Consider the following 6000-nt stretch of genomic DNA (forward strand, 5'->3'; position numbering starts at 1 on the left):
ACACTCCCTTGCCTGAAGAGCACCTGGGCACCTGCGCACACAGGATCACCAGGGGAAGGTGTTTCTCGAAGATTGACTCTGTTCAGCGCCCAAGCAGTTGGAAGTTAAGCTGGTGGCAGACCTTGGTGTTGGTCAAGTGATACTCATAAGAAGGCTATGAAAGGCTAAAATTATGGGGTCATGACTTCCACCTAGATTCAAATGGAAGGCCTTGGGGAATCAGAAGATATGTGTTAGGGTCAGAGTCCCTACTGGCAGCCCCCAAGAGGCTGACTTATAAACCCATGAGGCTGAAGCCTCAGTTGTCATGGAGACTACGGGATGTTGAAGGTGCCAAGACTGTGAAGTTGCTGAGTAAAAGGTGGGCATTGGGTACCAGCCCAAGATAGAAGCTATGTGGACCACAGTGGGCAAGGCCACAGGGCAGGTCTGCCCACGCCCTTTCAAACTCGCATCCCATCAGTGTGTGTGCGCATCCGTGAGGGAGCACGATGCTACAGGACTTCACGATTCCCCTGCAGGCTGTCCATCTTGCTTGGGTCCGTTTTCTCCTAATGCCTGCTGTTTGGTATGGGAGTGCTTATTCCATGCTTTTGTGTGGTTTTGACCCTTGTGTTTGATGTTACAGGCATCTGCCTTTAGTCTCAGAGGAGACTCTGGACTTACCCTTTTGAACAGCGTGACAGCTGCCCAAAGCAGCTGTGAAGACTTCCCGGATGGACCAAATGCATTTTGCGTTACGAGATGGAGAGGAGACATTGAGGGCTTGGAGCATGATGTAATGGTTTAAATAAGAGTCAATAAAGGGGTGGTCAGCTCATGACACTATTCGGGGAAGATCTGGAAATGTTAGGATGCGAGGCCCATCTGGACGAATTAAGGTCACTGGGGCATGTTCTTGAGTCCTCCCTTTTCTCCTCCTTCTCCCTTCCCGCTCTGTCTCCCTCCTCCTCTCTGCCTCTGGACACCATGAAGTGAGGATTCCACATACATGCACTCCTGCTGCCACCATGTTCTGTCCAGACACAAGGAGCTGAGCAACCACAAACTGAAGCCTCCAAGCCATGAACCAAATAAAAAGAGGCCTCCAGGGGTTGGGGATTTAGCTCAGTAGTAGAGCATTTGCCTAGCAAGCACAAGGCCCTGGGTTCGGTCCCCAGCTCCAAAAAAAAAAAAAAAAAAAAAAAAAAGAAGCCTCCATAAGTCCTGTTCTCAGGGGTTTCCTCACAATGATAAAAATGCTATGAATACAGTCTCTCGGGGCTAGAGAGATGGCTCAGTGGTTAAGAGCACTGGCTGCTCTTGCAGAGGTCCTGAGTTCAATTCCCAGCAACCACATGGTGGTAGCTGCAGTTCCAGGGGATTCTCACACACTTTGATGGCCTCCACAGGCACTAGCCAGGCTCATGGCACATCAACATACACACACACACATACATACATACATACATACATACATACATACATACATAAATACATACATACAAACATACATACATACCTAAAGATAATAAATATAGTATCTTTTTAAATATTTTGTCTGTTTTATTGGATTATTTTCTTCTTACTGAGTTGTGAAAGCTTTCTCTCTTTTCTTTCTCTACATAGACAAAGATCAAGTATAGAAATGGAGATGGGCCTGGGTTCGGTCCCCAGCCCCAGGGAAAAAAAAAAAAAGAAATGGAGATGGGGGGAGTTGGGGATTTAGCTCAGCGGTAGAGCACTTGCCTAGCAAGCGCAAGGCCCTGGGTTCGGTCCCCAGCTCTGAAAAAAAGAAAAAAGAAAAAAAAAAAAGAAATGGAGATGGGGCTGGAGAGATGGCTCAGTGGTTAGGAGCACTGACTGCTCTTCCAGAGGCCCTGAGTTCAAATCCCAGCAACCACATGGTGGCTCACAACCATCTGTAATGGGATCTGATGCCTTCTTCTGGTGTGTCTGAAGACAGCGACAGTGTATTCACATACATTAAATAAATAAATAAATAAATAAATAAATAAATAAATAAATAAAATTTTAGAAAAAGAAATGGAGACAAATAAATGGACAGATAGATAATAGGAACCTTCTAGATGCAAGCCTTCTACCCATGCTGGTTTTGCCTGCACATCCTAATATCTGGTTTACCTTTTCATGTCTTTAACAGCCAATGCCATTAGAGTGCTGCTTTCATATTGTGTTACTGTCTGTGTTTGGGGGTTGTTTGTTGGTTTGTTGGTTTGTTTGTTTGTTTGACACAGGATCTTATGCTTCCCTGACGTTGCTGTGCAGCTGAGGATGACCTTGAACTCCTAATCCTCCTGCCTCTACCTCCTGAATCCTAAGCCACCAGGAAAGGTTCCAAACCTTTATATTTTAAGTCAAAAGTTTCCAGTTTTTATCTCATAGTTTTTGTGTCTTGTCTAAAACTTCTTGGCTTGACCAAAAGTCACAGTGAGATTTCTCTTGTTTTACGTCTAGACATTGTAAGGCTCTAGGTTTTCCACTTAGCTCTTGGCTCTCTCCTTCAAGGTGCATGAGGGAAGGTGATGGAAGCTTGTCTTCCTTTCTTGATTTCCTTTTTCTTAATTTCTAATTTCTTAAAAATTGTCCTTTTTTCTTAATGCGCGTGCGTGTGTGTGTGTGTGTGTGTGTGTGTGTGTGGTCATTGACTTGAATGTATGGAGGTCAGAGAACAACTCATAGGCGTCAGTTTTCTCCCTCCTTCTCCTGTGTGAGTTCCAGGGATTGAACTCGGGCCCTCGGGCTTGGTAGTCAGTGCCTTTGCCTGCTGTGCCATCTCTCGGGTCTTTCTGTTTAATATGAGAGTAAAATGCAGTTTTACTCCTAGAAAAATCATCCTCCATGGGTGCTGGGAGGTAAAGAGAAGATATAGTTTGGATGCCCAGAACCCATGTAGACACAGTAGCATGTCTACAATCCTAGAACTCTTATGCCAAGATGGGAGGCAGAAGTGGGGATGCCAGAAAGTTCTCAGGCAGGACTACACAGTAGCAACGAGAGGCCCTTTTTAAAAAGGAGATGGAAGATGAGGACTAAAACCCAGGGCTGGCCTCTGCCTCTACAGATATGCTGCCATACATGCATAAAAGAGAAGGAAGGGAGGAGGCAAGGAGGGAGGGAGGGAGGGAAGGGAGGGAGGGAGGGAGGGAAGGAGGGAAGGAGGGAAAGAGGGAAGGAGGGAGGGAAGGAGGGAGGGAGGGAAGGAGGGAAGGAGGGAGGGAGGGAAGGGAGGGAAGGAAGGAAAGAAGGAAGGAAGGAAAGAAGGAAGGAGGGAGGGAGGGAAGGGAGGGAGAGAGGGAGAGAGAAGGAAGGAAGGAGGGAGGGAGGGAGGAAGGAAGGAAGGAAGGGAGGGAGGAAGGAAGGGAGGGAGGGAAGGAAGGAAGGAAGGGAGGAAGGAAGGAAGGGAGGAAGGAAGGAAGGAAGGGAGGAAGGGAGGGAGGGAGGAAGGAAGGGAGGGAGGGAAGGAAGGAAGGAAGGAAGGAAGGGAGGAAGGAAGGGAGGAAGGGAGGGAGGGAGGGAGGAAGGAAGGAAGGGAGAGAGGGAAGGAAGGGAGGAAGGAAGGGAGGGAGGGAGGGAAGGAAGGAAGGAAGGGAGGAAAGAAGGAAGGGAGGGAGGGAAGGAAGGAAGGAGGGAAAGAAGGAAGGAAGGAGGGAGGGAAGGAAGGGAGGAAGGAAGGGAGGGAGGGAGGGAAGGAAGGAAGGAAGGGAGGAAAGAAGGAAGGGAGGGAGGGAAGGAAGGAAGGAGGGAAAGAAGGAAGGAAGGAGGGAGGGAGGGAAGGAAGGAAGGAAGGAAGGAGGGAGGGAGGAAGGAAGGAAGGAAGGGAGGGAGGGAGGAAGGAAGGAAGGGAGGGAGGGAAGGAAGGAAGGAAGGAAGGGAGGGAGGGAAGGAAGGAAGGGAAGAAGGAAGGAAGGGAGGAAGGAAGGGAGGAAGGAAGGGAGGGAGGGAAGGAAGGAAGGAAGGGAGGAAGGAAGGGAGGAAGGAAGGAAGGGAGGGAGGGAGGAAGGAAGGAAGGAAGGGAGGGAAGGAAGGAAGGGAAGAAGGAAGGAAGGGAGGAAGGAAGGGAGGAAGGAAGGGAGGGAGGGAAGGAAGGAAGGAAGGAAGGGAGGAAGGAAGGGAGGAAGGAAGGGAGGAAGGGAGGGAGGGAGGGAGGAAGGAAGGGAGGGAGGGAAGGAAGGAAGGAAGGGAGGGAGGAAGGAAGGGAGGGAGGGAGGGAGGGAGGGAGGAAGGGAGGGAGGGAGGGAAGGAAGGAAGGAAGGAAGGAAGGAAGGAAGGAAGGAAGGAAGGGAGAAGATTACCCTCTGCTGTGTTTAAAGTCACATGCTTGTGATCCTAACACTGTGGAGACTGAGGCAGGATGATTGGGAGTTCAAGGGTATTTTAGACTAAGTATCAAAAAGAGAGAGGCAGGGAAAGAAGAAAGAGAGAGGGAGGGAGAGAGGGAGGGGGAGAGGAAGGGAGGGAGGGAAAATGTTGTCCACCTTCCCACAAACATACAAGATGGTATTTGTTGCAACTTGGACTCAAAGGGAAAGCACCGGAAGCCACCTGTGCCCTGGCCTGCAGACTGCCTGGGGCATGCTGGCCTGCCAGGGCTGTGAAAAACTACAGCAGCAGCACTGGTATTGGCTGTCAGCCATGTCCATGTGCAGAGGCTGGACGGAATCCACTCTGGCTGATCAGTGCCCATGCTGAACTCTGTGTTTTGAAACCATCTTCACTGGGCCTCAGAAAGAATGCGGTTGTCCTAGTGGGAGATATAGATGATAGATATAGATATAGATATAGATATAGATATAGATATAGATATAGATATAGATATAGATATAGATATAGATATAGATATAGATATGAAGAGTTCTGTTGGGACAGCAAAGGACAGCACAGGCCCGTGTGTGGATAAAACATACCTAGGAAGTTTGACAGGGAACCGGCCATGATGTGGCCTCAGGGGCTGGAGGCAGGGGCACGTGTCCCTTCGTAACCCTGAGACCAAGCTATACTTGGGGAGTACATCCTCAGAAAACACATGTAAAGTAGAAGCTGCTTCCTCAGAGGTGGTTACTGGGGCAGGCCATCCCCTCTTGCTTCCTAAGACACATCACTGGGGAGATCAGCTTGAAGGAGGGACCACTGGGGCTGAACCAAGGTGTTGTGTCAGGAAGCCGCTGGGACCAGGAGCAATCAGCTCAGCCTGCCCCTGAGGAGACCCTGACAAAGTTGCTTTAGGGCCAGCTCCATGGCCTGCCCATCTGGAAGCTATCTGTGCCCCGGGCAGAGAGGAGGACAGTGGAAGAGGGTGGTGGGGGAGGGGGGAGGAGTGTGGGAGGAGGGCGAGTGGACCTGGGTTCACATCTGCTCCTCATCAAGCCTGAACTGTGGACTGGGCCCCAGCCCTGGAAACCTCGTATACCAGCCAGAGCCAGCCACCCTCCTGACAGGGACAGAGCAGCCCCACATAAGATCCACAAGGAGAGGGTGGAGGTGAAGGTTGGGGAGCAGACAGCCTGGCTGCAGCCCCATACCTCACAGATCCCCTGGTTCCCTTCCAGGTAGGGATTCCATAAGTTGAACAAGCCTCTCACTAATCACTTTCCCCGACACACACACACACACACACACACACACACACACACACACACACCCCTCCTCCTCTCTGTACCACAGGGCAGATGACTACACCAGAAGCTGAAGCATCCAATTCCAGCAATATCCGCTCACTCATTTACCGTGCGTAGCAGCCATCTGAACCAGGCACCCCTACTACCTTGGCACGTCTCATGATCCCACCAAGGCTCAGAGACATTGAGTAACTTGCCCAGAGTCACACAGCCTGCAAATGTCAGAGGCTGGATGTGAACCTGGGTGCCTGGCTGCAGAAATCCCACATCAAAGCTCTACTGAACCATCCTTTGCACCTGTGCACCCAGGTTCTGTCGGTATTTGTGGCAGTGTCCCCTAAGATGGGGGTGAGAACTTGTTTCTACTAGACCTGATTGCCAA

This window comes from Rattus norvegicus, chromosome 3, assembly GCF_021556685.1.
Source record: "Rattus norvegicus strain SHRSP/BbbUtx chromosome 3, alternate assembly SHRSP_T2T, whole genome shotgun sequence".
In the NCBI taxonomy this organism is placed as follows: domain Eukaryota; kingdom Metazoa; phylum Chordata; class Mammalia; order Rodentia; family Muridae; genus Rattus; species Rattus norvegicus.